Here is a 21810-nt window from a genome sequence, read left to right as displayed (position 1 = left end):
TTGTAATAATAAAAATATCCTAATAAAATAATGGCAGAGTACACAATAAAATAAAATATTTTTTTTTGTCCATTTATCTATTTCAATAAATAAGCCATGGAATATGCAATAATGGTAGAATTTAAAAGTATCTCTTGATATCATTTACAGACATCACTCTAGTCCATTTTAGTGCTAGTAAGTTTACTATTGCCTGGGGAATGGTATATAAATAAGTAATTATTTACGCCGACACATTTTTCTCAAGGCCAGTAAAAATTGTTATGGATAATCATCTCTTTGCCTAAATTGTCTTTGGCCACAAGGGTGACATATTACAAACAACAGAAGACTTTCAGTATGTAAGTCACTTGCATCAGAGCTGCAAGCCAATTTATTTATGATATAATTTTGTCTAAATTTTGTACACTGAAGTATAGTGGTAGATATACTAATCGCAAGTCAATGTATTTGATTGATCTTTGTTCCTCCTTTTTTTTTCTCCTGCGGAGATTGCCATGAAGGACATTTTTTGAATATTAATTTAACATTTTGATTGGTTATTTACATGTTACCAAAAAGAATGATAAAGTCATAAAAATCTTGCTTGGTCAATGTGACCCATTTTTGGCAGGTTCTCTTATAGCAACCTAATGTCTTCTCTTATGAGATGAACCCACTTACTTGGTAATTCCATCCTCCCTGGGCTCTCTGTAGTGCAAGATTCAATATTGTGTCACGTGTGACAAGGAGGGGTGCAAACCCAAGGAAGGATTTGGATTTCCAAAGTAAGTGGGTTAATATCACAAGGCATTCACATTTGGTTGCTAAAATAGGACCTGCCACAAATTAGGTTCATCGGTGCTGTGGCAGGCATATTCAATGTATGATCATATATGGATTACCTATAAAGATGATAACACTTTTCAGTCTATAAGTAAACTTTGTATGGCATGCAAACAGCACAGCAGCAAGTAACCAGGGGAATCTGTATGCAATATTCTTGATGTTAATGGGTAGAAAATTGTACTTCACTCAATTCATGTAATAGTAACTTGCTGCTTTCAATATCAACTTGAATCACATATTTCTGAAATGTTTTCTATTATTTTAAGATGTGTTTTTTTCTTCTTGCCAAATATTTTATATGAATGATCTTACCTGAGTCCCACATCAATGATTCTGCAGGGTACCAAAAACACAAATTAAAAACTATCATTTAAACAACATGTTGTCCGCTAGACTTTCCACTTTTTTAATGCTAGTATTAATGTTAGAGTTGCGACCATTTAATGCTAATTATAAAAATGTTACCTACTTTAGAACTCGTTAAGTATGCTACAAAGCACATGCATTCAATGTATGGGGATGTACAGAAGTTTCATCCTAAGGTAGCCAATGGTTAGGTGAAGGTATCATGCTTTTTATGTTGTGAAAAGGCTGAACTTGATGGACTCAAGTCTTTTTTTAGCCTATATAACTATGTAACCAAAAACACATAGCCGAACCTTAATTATAATTGTATGCAGTTCAATCATGAGCCAACTATTTCACTGGGATAAATTCAATGCAGCATTGTAGAAATGGTAATAATACCATTCATCATTCTTCTGGTGGATTTGTGCTTTCTGTTCTATTTAGTTATTATTATTACACCCTCAATATTGAAGTGTTATAAAAAATAGTAATCATTTATTCTTTGTGGACGAATGGAAAAATAGCAATCATTTATTCCTCATGGACATGTGGAAAAATACCTCCAGGCTATTTTAGGCAAGAAAGAGCCAGGGGAGGTTTTGTAACCTGGTTAGGGAAAGAGCAGAGAGCTTTCATTTCTAAGAAAAAAGGGATTATAGAAAACCATTAGCAGCTGGAGTGACAGAAGTCTTTAGAGAGATGATCCATCTCTGTGCTCTTGAAGAAGAGAAATCATAGCAGTTGTGGCTCAAAGTCCAGTTGAGTTTCTGGTATCTTAAATTTGTCTCTAGCTAACAATTAAAAGACAACACCCAGTATAACAGTCTATTCCCAGGCTCTTCCTGCAAAACCACTTCTGAAATAGTGCACTTTGATGGATTACAATTGTTCAGTCACTGTAATTCCTGAATGACGCTAAACTGATTACCGAAAATGCAAAGACATTAAAACTAGTTTTTCATTTCAAAGTTGTATTTAAAGTCCATTACAGTGCTCTGCACTGTCATTTCACAGGTATTTAAAGCAAAATAATATATTGTTATCTATCATTTTGCCAATAGTTTTATTTTTCCTGATTTTCCTGTTTTCGTTATACATAAGAAAAAGAAGGGGAACATTTTTATTTATGTACAACATGCTCATCGGCAGTGATTGGCACTTGAGAAAGCTATTGTGCCATGGCATGTTTTCTATTATCTGTCAAATTACTTTGACTAATGGATTTACTTACCTGTACCTGATCACATAGAATGGCAGATGAGGCACAGAATGCATGCCTTAACGGCAAGAAAAAAGTAATGGGGGAGGCCATGTATCAATATCCAGCTCACCAAAGAAAACAAAATTAAACTATATAAATGCTCAATGGAATTACTGGGAGTATGGACAATTTGACAAAAAAAAAGGACAGTGCCACTTTAATGTATTTAGAAGATTATTTATCAAAGTTAATATTATAGGCATCTTTATGTAATACTTTCAGTTATTAATACATGATTCATGTACTTGATTACAAAAGAAATAACAGTTAATTTTGGTTATATTAATAAATATATATTACGAGTCATAAAACATTTTTAAAGATTCTGTTGAGTTGGCTGCTGTAAAAAAAATAATTGAAGCTAAATGTGTGAATATTATTATTGTTTATACAGGCTAACATGTACTAAGCACTTTGCATTACTGTGGAGTGGAAGTAGAATAAGTGCAGCAGCTAAGCATTATAATAGAAGATAAAATACATGTGGAAATATTGTTGTAGGACTCCATTATAACACTTTTAAAGAAAGTTGGAAAGGGATGAATTAGAATATAACTCGATGGAGGAAGTACACTTTATAATAGGGCACATAAAACACAGTAATATCCCACATTATGCAGTTTACATGGAAATGGTACAGTTGAATAAATCAGCAGGGACAGGAACACTACTAAATACTGTATATGCTGGAATGGAAGTGTTGTACAGTGATTTTTATTGGCAAACACCTTCATTTAGGTTTAGGTTCTGTAAATCTTTCCTTGTGTTGAATTGTAGTTTTTGAGCATTTTTCTGATAGTTTGGCATAGTCCCCAAGAAACCCAAGGAACCCTTCTTTTAGTTCTGGAGTTGGAAACTGTGAGCATAATTGCCTGTTGAAAACGTTCCCACTAGTCCCGACCTTTAGTTACCTATGACATGAGGCAGGGCCACCACCAGAAATTGTGGGGCCCCTGACAAAGCACAAGGTCTATATCATCGGTATATATATGTGCAGAGAGTAATTGTGGGGCCCTGGACTGCCAAAGCAGTTCGGGCCCCCCAGGACCGCCGGGCCCGTGACAACAGTCATGGTTGTTACCCCCTGATGGCGACCCTGACTTGAGGACCAGACCAATGTGCTGACAGCTGTGCACACACAGACTGTGAGATACAGATTCTTGCCCAAAAATCAAGCTTCTGAGATGCAGCAGGTGGACAAGGATTGCCAACATCTATTGCACCAGAGTGTCTTTTCTGAAATTCACCCCCACATCTGCTGCAGGCTATTGTTGAATTAATGGATGAAAGGTTCCAATGTTATTTTTTATTAAATTTTTTTAATGTGACCATTTTTATTTTGTCATAAGCTGTAAATCAACAATCAAGAAAAAGAAGGGGATTACAGAAAAAAAGGGAGGGAAATGAGGTTCAAGTGCAACATGTTATATAATCTTGCAATTGTGGTTACTGTATTCAATGCACATGGTTCCATTGGTTCAATGTGTGCCCTATGGGCTGTATTCAATACTTCATTACATTCGTAACCTAATTATCATCGTTCAAGGTCATTGATACACAGCCTTATATTAATACCCCACTTCCAGTAGGGGTATCTTTTGTGTGTACCTTGTTGGGTTAATACTATGTTGCGTCTCTTAAAGTAAATTTTTGAAATCAGTGGTACAAAAAGGAAAAAAGGGGGGGAGGGTATATACATATCACACTCCATCTGTTTGTCTTTGTCACCATTGGTGATGGTCCCTAGTGTGTACGGCATATGTAAATGTGGGTCAGTTATTTCAGGTTGTATTTTTCTGTTTTTATCAAAGTATGTGCCTTGACCGTTCTTCCACTTTGAATTTTAGTTTAGAGATCGTTAGTTTGGTTATATTCTGGTTTAATTCGTGTGTGAGATTTGTATGGTGCTCATGGGGATCCTTATGGTTGTGAGGTGCATGATGCTATTACATGAGGTTGAACCCATTGGGTAGTTTTCTGTGTGGTTCCAGTGGGGAGTTTGTGAGCGTATTGAGGTAAGGTACAGTACCATAAGTGGTGTAGGGCCGTACAATTTTTTCAGAGTGTGGGTCTTAGGATCAGGGACTATATCCCTCAATAACTAAATACAGTGTGGGTTGTTACTCCTCTGTTCACCTGGGCTGAGTCGTTGGGCTGGTTGTCCCTAGATCATTCTCACTCGGTATTGCCTTAGGTGGTTTTAGTTCTGGCCTCTGTGGGCAGTTGACTGACCAGTTCTATACCGCTTTCTGGTCACCCTTTAGCTTGTAAGTTTAGGTTTCTGTCTCTCCTCCCCCCCTCTCTCGTCTGAGGTATGCGTCCCATTCGTCCTTAGCCTCCCTCATGTGTTTTGCTGGGTGCATCTGCTGGTTGGTCTTGTTTTCATAGTCTAGGTTCAATGATACTTGTTGAGTCAGATTATGTCTCCCAGGGGCTTGAGCCTGTTTCCAGTGTCTTGCTATCAAAAGGTTGGCTGCTATCAGTGTGTGGTATAACAGGCTGGCTTGGGGCTTTGTGTAGGAGTCGAGTGTCATAAACAGTAGGCCACACTCCAGACTTAGTTTGGTTCCAATGTGTAGGGCCCCCTGAACAATCTCCTCAACCTCCCTCCAGTATTTCCTAATGATTAGGCAGGTCCACTATATACATTGTGCCCTCTCCCCCTGCACATCTCCAACATTGTTTTGAGGTGTTAGGATATATGATCGTCAATCTGGTTGGTACTAAGTACCATCTGTACTGGATCTTGCGCATAAGCTCTAGATGGGACGTGCATCTGGATCTGCCTTTGTGCGCTATGAAAGCCTGTTGCCATTGGTCTTCAGTGAAGATTGTGCCTCTATCTGTGTGCCATGCCTCCCGTAATTTGGCTGTCATTGTGTGTATTGTATCGTTGAGTATCGTATACTGGAGTGATAGCGTTTTTTGGGGCATTGTCATAGACTCGCACGCTCTTTCTATGCGTTCTGTCTGGGCCGGAAGGGCTAGTTCTGTAGAGTGTGTTAGTATCACTTTGAGCTGTAAGTAAGAAAATATTGCTTGGTGTGGCAAGCCATATTTCTGGTGCAGGTCTGGGAAGTGTAATAACTCCCCTTGGTTGTATAGGTGTCTGACCAGCATGCAACCCCCCCTAATCCTCGGCCGATGGTCGAAGGTGGGATTGGCTAAGTGCAAGCTGTACACAGGTGTTGCCATCGTCCAGGCATTTGTGTATCCCAGTTGTGGTTTGACCATGTCCCAGGTTTTTAATAGAATCTCGGTGGTGTTGGGCATTTCCGGGAGTGTAGGGCGTAGTTTATGTGGGACCTAGAAAAGGTATTTGAGGCCTTTAGGGCATGCCCACGTTCATTCTATCTCTACCCATTGTGGCATGTTGTGAGCTGTGTGTGCATGTATGACCATGGCTAACAGGGCTGCTCTGTAGTATAATTGCACCTCCGGCAATCCCAGGCCCCCCTGTTCCAGGGGTTTGGTTAATACCCTCGTGGCTACCCGTATCTTTTGGTAGGCCCATACGAATCTGGTGAGGGTTTGTTGTAGCTGACGCAAGTACGTGTTGGATACATGTATCTGTAGTGTTCTGGTTAAATATTGGAATATGGGCAACAGCATCATCTTTATTGCCGTCAGTCTCCCCACCCATGACATATACTTGTCATCCCATTTCCTCAGGTTGTCTCTGATCTCTTTCAACAGTCTCCCGTAGTTGAGGTCTAACAGCCACGCCAGGTCCTTCGAGATTCTCAACCCTAAGAAGGTGAGATGATCATCCTTCAAGTCTAGTGGGAACATCGCTTTTATCTGGTCTATAACTTGGCATGGTACCCCAATCCCCATCGCTTGGGTTTTTGTGACATTTAGTTTGTAATACGATTGTTCCCCATATAGTTGTATTTCCTTCAATAGGTTTGGTAGGGATATCTGTGGTTGTGTGAGTGTGAGTAGTACATCGTCAGCAAACAGGTTTGTTTTGTTCTCTATGTCTCTTATCTGGATCCTGTGGATTGCGGGGTTTGTTCGTATTTTGGTCGCTAGTGGTTCTAGCGCCAGGGCATAGAGCAAGGTGGAAAGGGGGCACCCCTGCCTCGTGTTGTTTGTAAGCTGGAATAGTTCTGATAGAAATCCCGAATGAAGTACCCGTGCTGTGGGTGAACTATAGAGTGCTTCTGTTGCTGACACTAAACCGCCTTGGATGTCGTATCTCAGCACTGCCCTCAGGAACCCCCAGTGCTGCCGGTCAAATGCTGTTTCAGCGTCGAGAGTAACAAACGGTCCCTCCCGACGCTGTGCCTGACATTAAGAGAACAGATCATCACATTGGTATTTTGGGCCGAAGGTTAGTGTAAATCATGTGATGGTCTATTGTTGCGAGGGCCACTGCTCTCCCCAACTTAGTCAAGCCGAGCCGTGGAGACCTCTATGTCATGGTTAGTGTCCCTACGGGGTCAGAAGAGTAATAGATCAGATTCCTACCTTCATGTAGAGGAGTTATCCGTGATGGGGATGGTATTGGGTCGCCCACTAACCGTACACCATGTATGAAAGCATTGCGAAAAACATATAACATTTGATCAGATTGTAACATAACATGTAGTACATAATTAACATAAAAAAGTATATACAAAGACATTTGTTGCCATTGTGTTGGCTTGGCACTGCTTTGTTGTGCCTTTGGGGGTAGATGCTCAGGGCCTCATGTCCGATGAAAGCTGCTTTCCTTGGTGGCTACTTGTGTTGCCAATTTCTATGTTTACCAGCCATGGTTGGGGCTCCTTTATAATATTCCCCACATACCTCTCGGGCCTTCCTTTCAGCAGACCTCTATGGGTATGTGTGGTATACATCTCAATGGTACCTGCTCGGGTAGTTATTATGGTGGAGCGTGGGTCCCCCTTAAATACGTACCGAACCCGTCTCCTCACTCCTCTCCCAGGGATTAGACGGCGTGAGCCATGCACTATTGGGCAAGGTGCAGGTATTGTGGCCTTTGGTTATCGGGTGGAGTTATTAGGACTGATGGTACAGAAATTGTCTCATGTATTAGCTGTCGTTCACTTAGTTTTTTTAAAATTTATTTTATATATATAAAAAATATCAAATGTTTTTTTTTTCTTTTTTTAAACGTCTTCTTTTTTGTTGCAGTAACAGGATTATACTGTTAACTCTCAATCTGTTCCCTATAACTATGGGGTTTGGGCTCGGTGGGCCTGTTCTGGGTGGTGTTAATGTTAAAGTCATAACTGGTAGTGGGGGTTAGGGGTCTAGGCCTCTCGTTTACCCACGGTTTCTGGTGTGGGACCCCCCTACATATGCTTTGTCCATCCGGGAGCATAGATGTTACCGTGCTACTGACACAGTGGTTGTTGTGCATCCTGAGTTGAAGAGCTCGGGGTACCGGGGCAACTATACCCATAGTCCAAAATGTGTAGTCCAAAAGGTTTATCTCTTAAAGGTTTATCTCTTCTTCTTCTTCCACTCCGGCGATAGTCTAGTTCTGCTCCCCTCTGCCGCAGGTGATGTTGTTGGTGCGATTTTCCAGGTGCTTAATACGCGGTGACCTTCCTCTGGGGATATGATAACTGTGGTCTTCCCCTCTCTCGATACCAGAAGCTTGGTGGGGTAACCCCATCGGTAAGGGAGACGGTTTTCTAGCAGCCCGGTGGTGATGTCTTTCAAGTCCCGCCGTCTCAGTGTGTAAGTGGAGATATCTGCATAGATGGTCCCTCTGTAAGCCTCTGGCATCTCTTTCCGTTTTCGATTGGTGTTGAGAACTGCTTCTTTGGCATGGAAATAATGCATTCTTATTAGGACATTTTTTGGTGTATTTGAGGGCAAAAATTTTGGCTTGGCGGTTCGATGGATCCTTTCAAGAAGGGACAGGTCTTGCGGCAATTCTGGGGCTATCTCTCTCAGGAGGCCTGTTACATAGGCGGTAAGGTCATCAGTGTGATGTGTGTATAAGGCAATTATTTGGTCTTTCCCAACCCTTCCATCTAAATGGACAGTAGATGGAAAGTAAAAGTGATCTGATGCTTAATTTGGAATAATATTTTTTAGAACCTAGAGACAAAATCTCTATCAAAGAAAAAAAGTAGAGCACTCACAATACTTTTGAATCTGGAGGATGATTCTATGTCATTTACCTGTCCAGAGGCATAAATTGTACCTGTTTAATGAAATATAGACTTTTCATGGGAAAAAGGAATTCCCATATCTTTAAAATGACAAAATCACTATACAAATATTTTGTATCTGTTGAAAAGTATATGGCATACAGAGTTATCAGGAAATAACATTCATTTTCTACTCGCCATGATGGCTATTGATTTTAGAATTATATCCTATGGAAACTACCACTTGCTAAATGGTTGGGGAACTTCCAAAGGGAATCATTCTATCTGAATTATATTTCTATATGGGAGAAGAGGAGTCTGTAATCTTGTGTCTTCTTTGTAGCTATTAATAAACTGTCTAAATTGTTTCTGTACCATGAACAATATCACATTTATTGGAAATAGGTGTTCAATTTGTTTGCAAAGCGATTCTACTTAAGAGTTTACTATTTCTTCACATGATGTGACTCATTTGCCACTGAACTGAAGTAAAATATTAAGTTGAATAAAATGCACAGGGTTTTATTTGATTTATATCTAGCAAGCAATTTATACATATATTGACAGATTAATATATATTGATTGTCCTTTGTCTATTAATCTATCTATCATAATTGTCCTGAGAAGTAAGCACCACTTCCCTTGTGCCAATACCATGGGATGTACTACAGATATCCATTCCATCTCAAAAACTATGCTGTGTAGTGTCCATTTTCCATTGGTTTAAATTGTATAACACAATTATTATGGCCATTGCTTTGTTAGTTATGTACTTATCATTTTAGCAATCCAGTAGGAATATGAAACATTACTGTCTGTGGTCCTTCTAAGACCACCTTTGATTTTGGCAGTGGCGTCAATTCAGCCACAGTCAGATGATCATTGCTTCCACTTGGTTAAACTCAGCTGCGACTGAGACAGTTGGTCTGTGTCACTTTCACAAGGTGCGACCCTCTTGGCTTTTGAAGGTTTTTGTCTTGGCATCCTAATTTGCTAAATTTGTATGTGCAGAAAGGACACAAATGTGATGCAAAGGTCTGGGCCTATAAAATTAATGTGGATTTTAGCTCTATGCTGCTCTGTGGCCCTTAAGCCTGTATCAGTTTTGTTATTCTTTTATAACAGACCCAGCTACATCCCTGACTCTGCTTGTCCTAGTCCCATGTTCTGCTTACGTACACTATTATTTGCTTTTATAGTCCTGGTTGTATTTTGGATAGTTTAGCATTGATATTTCCTATTTCTAAGGTCTTGTAATATGCCTGATTATGCTTTACTACTGTGCCTTTTGGTTAGGCTGCTGACTAATATCATGCCGTATCCTGATAGTCCAAGGATGGAAGGGCACCAGTTGCCTTATTTGCCAACATAAAAACAAATTTAGCTGCTATAAATTCTCATTAAACTCATGAAAGGTGTCTGTGTCTGATTGCTCAAGCATAAGTCCCAATATTTATATAATCTGCAAGTGAAGGCAGAGACGACTTACTCTCTATTAGTGTTAGCTGAAGGTAGGGATGATGGAGAGGTACCTTGTATTGAGGGGGAATGGACAGACAAAGTATATATAACAAATGGGCCTATCTAGTATATATAACAAATGGGCCTATACACACACACACACACACACACACCTAAATCCTGCTTGATGATTATCTTCTCATAGGAGAGTCCAACTGTCTATAAGGGATCCAGTACCATGCACCTCATAAATCTCTTTGTCACAAGATGTATCCCAATCATTAAAAAAAAAAAAAAAAAGTTGGTCATCCTGCTAGGCACCCTGGGTCCTTGACAACCATCTGAATCTGTCTATTAGAATCCCTTGTTTGGCATAATTGGCCATTGCCAGTTTTATCAATTAATATAACTCCATCCCGTTCATGGCTGAGCAGACCCCTTCATCCAGTGGTCACCCCCCCTTTTCCTGTAGGAAGAGGAATTGAACTATTTCAATGGCATTAATGCACAGTGTTCTGAGGATGCTGAATGGTTTGGTAAGCTTTTGAATTTTACCATCACCGTTGACTGTTGTATATGCCGATTTTAATCATACGTGGTAGTGCGCTAATCATGCAATGATTTTTTTGTTGATACTCCAAGCATTTTAATTTCTGGAAACTATGAATGAATATTTCAAGGTCTCTATAGAACCTCTGCAATCATTTGACATAGTTTCAAATCAAACCCAAATACAATATTAACGTAAATAGAGTGACTATGCATTGTCTGTGTAGCTAGTGAATGACATTGTGACCTGGATGCCTCTATTATGCATTAACTCAAATGGAATTGATTGAAACCAAGCTTGTCCTGCTGTGTCCGATTTACACTAACCTACATAAATGAATACAGCACTGCAGTAAAAGCTGTCTACTGGTGATTAATAAATCAATAGGACCTCAAAGAGCACAAGAAATGACTGGATAGGTACAAAGCCAAAAAATATCCATGTCCACTTAAAGATACTAAGGACTCTTAAGGAACAATAAATAAATATAAATAGCACAATGACAGGCAATTGGATGTTGTACAGTTTCCGTATGTTGTGTGTAATGATGAAAAAAGCCTCAAATCTTACTCAGCAGCATTGGGCTGTTAGTAGGGAAGCTTTTCATAACAGTGGAAAAATTAAATATTAGCGATCTTCATATATACAATTTGTATTACCTTTACATGTTTTCTTTGTGCAAATATAATTTAACTTTGCATTTTTATTATCATTATTATGATATAACATATCACCAATATATCGTGCGACTATGTACAATAAGGATATAAAAATCCAAAAATAGTGAAAGGCATTTGAAAGAAGAGGTGATGTAGACATACTTTGAAAATGTTATTAAATGTTAAAAACTGATATTTGTGTTATAGCAGAATAATCATGTAGATTGGTGAAGATTCTGTTATTTATTCCTTTATTATTTTATATATTTTAATGTATACAAAAAAAAGTAAATAAAATTTTTATAAAATCACGGTTGTAAAACAAGTTTGTTAATGCTCAGTCCTTTGACATTAGCCCAAAGCAGCTAATACACCCGAGGCTGCCTTATACTGTCCATTTGTATTGTAAAATATACAAATAAAATGAAAATAAAAAGCTAATTTGTTTTATATTTCAAACCATGCTTCAACACACAGTTGCTTTTCGTTTAATTCAAGTTATACATACACATACCTAATAATATCACACTCACATGCTTGCAGGCTGGAAAGAAGATGTGCACACAGAATTATAGTAAATATCTAAAATAAGCAAGTGTCATGTATTATCTTATATATGTATTTTATTAATTTGTAAGCAGGAAAAAATGGACCACACAACACACAAAGTTGGGTTTTTAAAATGGATTGAAAGGAGTGGCATTGCTAGTAAACATGGTGATCATCAACATAATTTGTGGCATTTTTGTTCCAAAGTAAAAACCATCAACCGGAGTTGTGGGAAGGAGGAGATGAGAGCTCAGGTCTATCAGAATAAGGTAGCCATATCACATATTATATTTTTGGACATGTTGCCCATGCAAATTCAATTAGTATCCACTGGGGAAAGTACTCTAGGGAGTGAGTAGCAATTGCATCAGATAACTGGGTAGCGTGATAGTATGTCTTAACGTCTGGGGAACCTACACTGGCTTATCAAAACTCTGGCCGCCACTCTGTCTTTTTAATTTTTTCCTGCAAATTTGGAATGAGGGAGTCTCAAGAATATCCCTGTTAGGGAAATCTTGAGTGTCCAAAAGAGCTATAGTAGAGTAGCAAAGATATGCCTTCCCAATTGCCTAGCGTTTAGCTACATAAATGTTTATTTTTAATTACATAAATGAAAATGAAGAAACTATGCATAGCCAAAGCTAAATCTACCAAAATTAATTAAACAAATTAGTTTGTTGGTTCCAAGAAACCTAAATAATTTCACCCCTCTATGTAGTGGCCTACGTGCGAGCCCTCTTGACCTGGGCTACAGCCGAGTGACATTTGTAAGTATCCACATGTGCAGACAAGTTAGTCCCCGCTGCTGGAGAAAAATGGGCACCAGGGAGCCGTTCTTAGTCACGAGACCTTTTGCTGAGAAGCCCCAGTGATAAGGGATCTGTTGGTTTTGGAGTGCTTCTGTAATTTCCTTAAGAACCCTTTGTGGGCACAGGGTCCCCACAGACAAGTCTGCAAACACAGCAATCAAGTAATTTTTTTTAGCCCTTCTATGGTGGAGCACAGACTCCTTGGAAGTAGTGTAGGCAACCTAGGACATGTCTAGGCACAGTGTCAAGCAGGTGCTTAGGCTTAGCAACTTTGTGTGCCCTGTCTACCAGCAGCATATCGGGCAGTACATCAGAAGCCAAGGTTCTAAATGGCCATGCAGGTAGGTCTTTAATTTAGCCAATGTTATATCCTCTGGAATGTCCTTAAGAAGATGGTTGTATCTTCAAGGCCATTGTATCTTCAAGGCCATTATCTTTGTCTCACATTTTTATAGCTGGACCTTTAGCTGCTCTGCCTGGTCTGCCAAACTGTTATAAGCATTTGTGATTTCTTTCATTTTTGGTTTCTATGTGCTAGATCCAAAATCCTGCAGGTGCCTGCGGATCTCTCCCTTAGCCCTTTACAGGGTTGATTTCAGGTTTGATATACATGGTGTCCAGAAGAGACTGAAGTATAGCTTGTGTAAGTAGTTGGTCATCTGCATGCGACTGCATCCGGCTGTGTTCTCCTTCACCCTCTCTTTCTTCCTTGGCACCATCATGAGTTTGCTTGCATTGTGATTGTCAGGCCATTAAAAATGTAATTTTTTCTTTGCTTTCTGGAGATTTCTTGTGTCATGAGGTAAGTTTAGGACAGTTTTATGTGGTCATCTTGCTTTATTTCATCGCTTTTGAACCTCCTCTGTTGAAGCTATGTCCTTCAGTGCGAGTTTTGGCCAAGCCCCCTAACAAACTCTCAAGCCACCATAATAAATATGTCTACTGCCTACATATGAACTTCAAATAAATGTCAATTAAGAATTGTTTTTTTTTTTTCCAGTTATCAAATAGACTTAGCAACCTTTCAGCCTTTTATATATAGGAATCTTGACATTACAGGTCAGATTGAGGACTGAATTAAATAATACCTGGGGTTATTTACAGGAACCTAAAGTTTATCTTATTTAATGTTAAGCATAGTTGTACTACTTATTTAAACTCACCAATACTCAATCAACATTCGAAAATAAGACCTTTTCTTCTGATTTAATTATTTTCAACTCTCAAACTGTCTTTCCCATCAATTTATTAGAGACGTTCTTGATGTTCTATGCACAAGAGAGTCTCAATGCCAATCAAATATCTACCTAGAATGCATCATACAGGTGTCAAACACAATGAGCAAGGACAGACATTCATGGCACACAGCTGTTTCTCATTCTGTCTGTTCCTAAAACAAAATGGATTGTTAGCCTGATAATACTGTGGTGAAAACACACTCTAAATAACATGAAGGGCTGTAACTTTAAAGTTCTTGAATTTATGTAGTGCTGCTCTGACTGCTGCCATGAAACCCTCTAATTTTCAGGCACAATTTATAATCCACATAAACGAGAAAGATAAATAATGATTTGTAGCATTCACAGGAGGCATGGAAATTCTTGTGCCAAGGTAGATTTACACAGAAGGCAGGAGCACTCATTACTGTTAAATTAAGTCTGGTTTATTAAGTCGTGGGTAGAATTGGTATAGCAGTCCTGCATATTGTTTTCTGGTATAAGAAATGTAATTGGTACATCATCCTAAAATTTCCATAAGGTTTTGCTATTTGCTATATATTTGACATATTAGCTGATTTATTCAAGCACACAATAAAATCGTATCAAATACATACGGTTTTTCAGTACTAGCTTTATAATGAAAACCTCTTACATTTAATTAAATAAATGTAGTGTTCAAATATAAGGTACATATTTGCATGTACGTTAAGAACCATATTATGCACATAAATGTTTATGAAGCTTGCCATACTTAATATGATAACTTTAAATGATTTTAAAAAATGGGAAAAATCTAACATACATTATATACTATGCTTTGCACACTGCATGAGATGGCTTAAGCTAACACTGAAGGAGTTAAATGGACTACCCATTTTCACAAGCCTTCCAGAGATTAAAACAGCAATGACACATTTAAAAAGAGAAATTAGTAGTTTTACTATATGTTTGTTTGTTGTTGTCTTTTTAGGTTCACAGATTACAATGACAGAGAGAATACAAACAAATGAATTGTGTATTATGGAATACGCGACAAAGGAAAAGCAGTAAACGTATCCAGTGCTTCCGTTTAACACTGTAGCGGTACTTACCCGACCGGGGTCCTCGAATACTTCCGGTTCGAATACTACTAGCTCTTGGCAGGCCACACGGTGAACGTTATGATCGGGCATGAGTTCTGTACAGTATTAAGAATGCTGCTTGCATCACAAGCGCATTCTTAAAGGGGGAATGGGAGCCTAACCTCACGTACCAACGCCAAACGTATTATTGAGGTGTGAAAAATAAAATGTGTGTACATCCATGTTTTCTTTTTATCTAGCAAAGGGTGTCTCCATCCTAAATTCCTGTCAGTTATTGTTATAAATGTTATCCTTTGCACCTGGTAGTCAGCACAGAGACAGCACACAGAGAAGATGAGAAATAAAACAACACTTCTGTTTATCTCCTTCATTTGCAATGTTTGTTCTGACTTCACCGTGTCAGTAACGGATTATGTCATTTGCTAACTCTTTAACATCCATTTAAAAGAAAAAAGAGATCTTGTCAAAATGAATCAATACAAGTTTTAGGTGATTTTCAATGGTTTAAATTCCAGAGAAATTAAAATATTGGGTACCTGGAACAGTAAAGATTGGATCTGGGGCTTTTTTTGTTATGGGTTTATGCCCTCGGACTTTTGCTAAAAACCTATTCCCCACTGTCAGATCTTGGCAAAAACATACGTCCATGACATAAATCAATCAGTAGTAGATAACACAATCAGTGCCATTGCCATTAATTATTTTGAGATGTATTTTCGTAGTGAATGTTAACCCCATATATAAAGAAATCCCCAGTGAGCTGCATGTTTGAGTTTGACTATTTTTTCAGTAAATATTAATACCACACATTGAATCACATGTCCATCTCCGACTAACTCCTAGTGTCTTCTGGGAACCATCCTCAATTTAACAAGATGCTAGATTTCACAGTGTGCTGTATTAAATAAGTATGCAGAAGTACCCATGTGGAATTTGCTATTTGATTTATTCATATTTCCATAACAATGTACATCACTTGGAATACATGGAAAATCATCAAAAATGCCTATTTTGTCAAACTGTATATAAGGGAGTGAAACTCATTGCTATCACATAACCTTCAAGGTTAAACCCTCTAACCCTAATTTGACTTAGTTAAACACAAAGCACCATATTTTCAGTCCATTGTGAATATGGTCTTATAATTTTATGGCAAGACAGGAGGCTTCATATTTGCTTATCTTTCTTTACTGAAACTCCCAGCAGCAAAGAAACAGTTAACAGCAGTGTAAAAAAAGTTTAACCAATCAGAGTGCATCACAGCAATATAAACTGTCATCAGGCTCCTCCCAATTCCTCTTTCTTTGCTGCTTAGCCTCCCAGGTGAGTCTATTCTAATTATACTCCTATTTATGCTCGATTTTTATATATATATATATATATGAGTATATTGCTTTAATATTATATATATTTATTCATTTACTTATTCTAGTATTTTTTCTCAGCCTTTCTGTGCTTTTACACACTGCTTAGGTGACATGGGCTGACTCCCCAGTCAACCTATAAACACAATTGCCTCTCTTATTTTTTCTACCATACTTGTATTCTTATACTGTCTGTTTAACTGACACACTTTTCCCCGCAGCGCCCGGCATTTTGCCGGTCCGCTCCGCTCTGTTTTTTCCCTCACACACTTCGTGTGTTGCATTGCGTCTCCATAGAGACGTTTCCCGCCCTTTTCTTTCCGCGGCCATTTCTGTTTACCTTTCCCGGGCTTCCTCTCAGCGCCATCTTGCGGAAATTTTATGCGCGGCGGTTCACTCGTATTTCAGCTCCCACTGCAGAACTCGACCCAGCTGTTCGGTAAGTACTTTTATCCCTTAAAGCCCCAGACCTTTTTATTTTAAATCATTAAAGATACATACTCAAAATTTCCCTTTTTTCCTTGACAGGTTTTTTCAACTTAAAAAATCCTTGCTTGATACTGAGGGTGACCCCCTCAAGCCTTTATTCAGAGGGTGACCCCCTCTAGCCTTCCTTCAAGGGTGACCCCCCTTTTTTTTGCCTCTATACAGGGTAATCCCTATTTGATAACACAGGCACATACCTGTTATTTGATTTTGGACATTTCATTGTCCTTCCTCTCTGGGTGAACCCCATTGATATATTGTGGATGAACCCCACTGTTACAAAAATTACTTTCTGTATAAGTCCACCGCCTCATTGTAATTAGTTTGTCTGCATACCAAAATTAAAAATAATAAAAATGTAAAAAAAAAAAAAAAAATTTTTAAACTATATATATATATATTGTATATTAGATTATTTTCTTTGTGGTGACCCCACTGTTATTGACATTATGTCTGATGTGCCAGAACCAGCAGTTTCTGCCGAACTTAAGGCTTGGCTATTCAATGCCATCACTGAATCTATTCCTAAAGCTTTAGCGGCTTTCAGCGAGCAGACAATACCAGCCCCTACGGCGACCATTACCCAACTCTCAGATTCCGAAGATTCTCACACTTCGGAACATGAAGGAGCCCCTCGCAAACGCCCTTGGAAGGGCGATAGCGCCACCGCCGGTAAAGGCAAAGCGCCCGCTAAACACCCTAAAGTGCCCTATTCAAAACCCAAACATGATTTTGACGCATTTGAGGGTTCTACCTCTGACTTTAACCTCCAAGTATTAGACGAATACTACGCAGAACACTCTGATCCTGAGGCTCCGCCTCATAAGACATTCCGAGACCTTTATCCATCCGATTCTGCAACTAATGAACCCCTCATACCTCTAGAGGAACTCCAATCGGAGTCTGACCCCATGGATACCTTATTTGACACCTCTGGACGCCCTCTATTTGACTCCAGGTGCATTAAGCACCCTAGATCGGCCGAATGGACACCCCCAGACCACATTGCCAAATATTGTAGAATGTGGCTCCGTCGGCCTTTAGAAAAAGAGGTGAGAGCCAAATTAAGGGCTGAATGCCCACGCCCCACCATCCCAGACAAGGTGGCCAATACACCAGAATTCGACCCCTTCCTTGTGACCTTTCTAACCAAGTCAGGGAAAGACCCCCGTAAAGGTCTAGAACAGGGTCTTAAAACTGCTCAAGACAAGTTGATGGATGTGGCGGGCCCGCTCACACAAATCTTCATTATTGCAGGCGAGGCTTTATCAGGTGGCACATTTGACGCACATATGGTGCAAGAGTGGGCACAAAGGGCCTTATGCCTTTTAGGCAATGCCAATGTGGCAATATCAACAGAGCGGCGGAAAGCCGTCCTTTATAAAATTGATGCTAAACTTGCCGAACTAGGCACCAAAGAACTTGGTCCAGAGGCTCAAGGCATGTTATTTGGAGACAAGTTCATAAAAGAACTAAGTAAACACGTCTCTGTTTTTACAACACTGACAAAGGCACAATCCTCTATTCGCAAGGTATTTCGCTCTCAGCGTTTTTCCGGAAGAGCTGGTCGCTATAGAGGCCGAGCGACTGGCAGAGCCGCCTTCACAGGCTACAGGCCTCGACCTTCAGACACCTGGAATTCGGGCAATACCCGATTCCAACACAGACAATTTTTTCCCTCTCGCGGAGCAATCCGAGGACGTGGATCCGCTTCCCTACGCGGTCGCTCTGCTACAGGTAATGGACCTTCCTTATTCTCTTATTCCTATTGCAGGCCGGTTAACCCTTTTTTCCCAACAGTGGTCTCAACTAACTCAGGATCCTTGGATCCTTCAAACGGTGTCCGGGTTCCACCTGGATTTTTCAGTCGAACCAATTCAAAATTCCCTTCCTACCCCAATAAAAATGTCTTTGCTAGACGAGTCGACTCTACGGAGCGAACTCAACGATCTATGCACCAAAGGTGCGATCGAACGAGTTGTGGGCCCACAGGTCTTCGTAAGCAACATGTTTCTGGTAAAGAAAAAATCAGGGGGTCTACGACCAGTCATCAACCTGAAGGATCTGAACAATTTCATCGTATACCGTCACTTCAAAATGGAAGGGATCGGGTTCTCTCGCTTCGACCTAAAGGATGCATACCTCACGGTGCCGGTAACACCAGCACACCGCTGCCTCCTTCAGTTTCGTTGGGAACAGACACTATGGCAGTTCACCTGCCTCCCCTTCGGCCTATCTTCCGCACCCTGGTGCTTTACCAAACTAATGAAACCAGTGATGGCCTTACTGCGGTCCCAAGGAATCCGCTCCATAATCTATCTGGACGATATCCTTCTCATGGCACAGGACCAGGAAACCCTCCTCCATCATACAAACATGACCTCCGCCCTATTGCAGAATCTTGGCTTCGTGATCAATCACCAGAAATCATCTCTAACACCGTCCCAGATGATACAATTCCTGGGATTCCAGATAGACTCCGTTCAAGCAGTCCTTCAACTTCCGGCACCCAGAATAAAATCCATAAAAAGAGACATTCGGAAGTTACTGATATCACCACACCTTCGCCTACGGGATCTAGCCCGCACCATCGGCTTGCTCTCCGCCTCAATACAGGCTATATTCCCTGCCCCACTGCACTACCGGGCACTGCAACGATTAAAGACCCAATACCTACACCAGTCGACGTCTTACGACCAACAGATCACACTCACAGACGAGGTCCGGCTCGAGCTCCATTGGTGGCTACAACATATGGATGCCTGGAATGGAAGAGCCATTTTCGGATCCCAACCAGACTTCATCCTGGAATCAGATGCAAGTTTGCTCGGATGGGGCGCAACCTGCTCGGAAACCTCTACAGGAGGACTCTGGTCCCACCCAGAACGCGCACTTCACATCAACTGCCTCGAACTGATTGCAGGCTCATTTGCAATCCGCAGCTTCGCCAAAGATGTCTACAACTGTTCAGTTGTGCTGAAGATGGACAACGTGTCCGCAGTCCGCTACGTGAATCATCTAGGAGGTTCCAAATCAAAGATGCTCTCAGACCTGACCAAGGAATTATATCAGTTCTGCCTAGACAGGAATATCTCCCTGCGAGCGGAATATCTGCCGGGAACAGACAACCTCGTCGCAGACTGGTTCTCCCGCCACTGGAGGGACTCCAGCGATTGGCAACTGAATCCACAAATATTTCAGCATCTCCAGATTTGCCGGGGACCATTCAACCTGGACCTCTTTGCATCTCGCCTCAACAGGCAGACGGACGCTTTTTACAGCTGGTTACCGGACCCAGCGTGCCTTGCAGTCGATGCCTTCCTACAGAAGTGGCCGATGTCAGGGGCATATGCGTTCCCTCCATTCTCCATGATTCCACGCACGCTACAACTTCTCAGAACTCAAGGTGTCAAGATAACTCTAGTGACCCCGCTATGGCGGGCCCAACCATGGTACCCTTACCTACTGGAAATGTCAGTGGACTTTCCCCTGCTGCTACCCTGCACCCACGACCTCCTCAGAGACTCGATAGGCAACTTTCACCCATTGGCGATCCAAGACCATCTCCAACTAGTGGCTTGGACCATTTCAGGGGATCGTGGAATGTCTCAGGCCTTTCGACAACTGCTCAGGGACTCCTTTGGGACTCATAGGCCCCAGGAACCAGACGCTCTTACATCTCTGCATGGCGCCTATGGAGTTGCTGGTGCTTGGAAAGGAACCTTGATCCCTTTTCAACACCTATAATTAATATTATTAACTTCCTGTCGTCTCTATTCGACCAGGGTAAATCCTACCGGACCATTAACGTGTTTCGGTCTGCTATTTCTGCAGCGCACGTTCCTATAGAAGGCTCTTCGGTGGGCAAACACCCGTCTGTCTGCAGACTCTTTCGGGGCATCCGCATCGCTAGACCCCCGAATCCCAAATATAATCAATTCTGGGACGTTGCCGTCATTCTCACGTTCTTGGAAGCTTGGCCGGACAACGAAGCGCTTTCCCTACGCCAATTATCAGCCAAATTAGCTCTCCTCCTCTGCTTGGTCTCCTTCCGAAGAGTTTCCGACATCAGGGCTTTCGACTTTCACGCCCTCGATTTCACACCAGAGGGGGTACACTTTCACATCACTAGACGCACTAAGACCAACTCATCTACCGTGAGCTACCCTTACTTCTGGGAGAGACCACTCCTATGCGTAGCCCGGTGCATAAGACACTATATCGCTCGCACTACCCTTCTCAGAGCACCTACCGGGCCCCTCCTGGTATCCTATGTACGGCCTCACAAACCAGTTTCGTGCCCTACCATTGCACGCTGGATTAAATGGCTCCTAGCCCTGGCTGGCATTGATGCATCTTTCGGGGCTCACTCGGTTAGAGGCGCAGCCGCCTCTTCAGCACTCTTAGCTGGAGGTTCCTTAGCGGAAATTCTATCCTCCGCTGATTGGTCTAGAGAATCCACCTTCCGTACCTTTTATTTTAGACACTCTCCTCACGTTTCTCTGTCCTTGCTATCTGTGCGTTAAAATAGCAAATATGAAGCCTCCTGTCTTGCCATAAAATTCGGGATTATTCTAGCTCCTAGTGACCGAATAATCTAAATTTTATTAAAGACAGGAGGCGAATATTTTCCCACCCTAGTTTTCTCTTCCCACCCTTCTAGGTAAGTATCCTGTACTACCTCCAATTTCTAACTATGACTTACACCCTCTCTTTCGCTAACCTAGACTCATTAGGTCGTTATTATTATAACCCGTTTTTTCTATTATATTTAGTTCATTAAATTCTAGATGGTCATTTACTGTTATACCACTCTGTTATTACCATAGTTAGAGCTTGCACTAAATTCGAAGTCAGTTCACTGCATTTATTTGTTTTTTCTTTTGCCAAAGAGACCATACTTTCACGATGTTTCTCCTTCCTCCTAGTGTGAAGATTGCTTGCCTTCTGCCTTGACTCTACCTGCGGGTTGATCACTACCTTCATCCTTAAAGATACCTTCACCGTTACCTGTTCATCGTTTTAATGACTACTTTTACATGGTTGACTCTACAACTGATCGGCTACATCAAGAAAGAAG

The 21810-nt window shown here is 40.8% G+C and overlaps 1 protein-coding gene across 1 annotated transcript in view; it reads right to left on the bottom strand.

Moving 5' to 3' along the window:
• DMD (dystrophin) overlaps positions 1–21810 on the bottom strand; it is a 2317639-nt gene that overhangs the window by 1159818 nt on the left and 1136011 nt on the right. The gene's annotated exons all lie outside the window — the stretch shown is intronic.

Source organism: Pelobates fuscus, chromosome 1, assembly GCF_036172605.1.
Source record: "Pelobates fuscus isolate aPelFus1 chromosome 1, aPelFus1.pri, whole genome shotgun sequence".
Classification (NCBI taxonomy): domain Eukaryota; kingdom Metazoa; phylum Chordata; class Amphibia; order Anura; family Pelobatidae; genus Pelobates; species Pelobates fuscus.
Note: the sequence above shows the minus strand (reverse complement) of the source record. Positions and strands in the feature narration are given on the sequence as shown.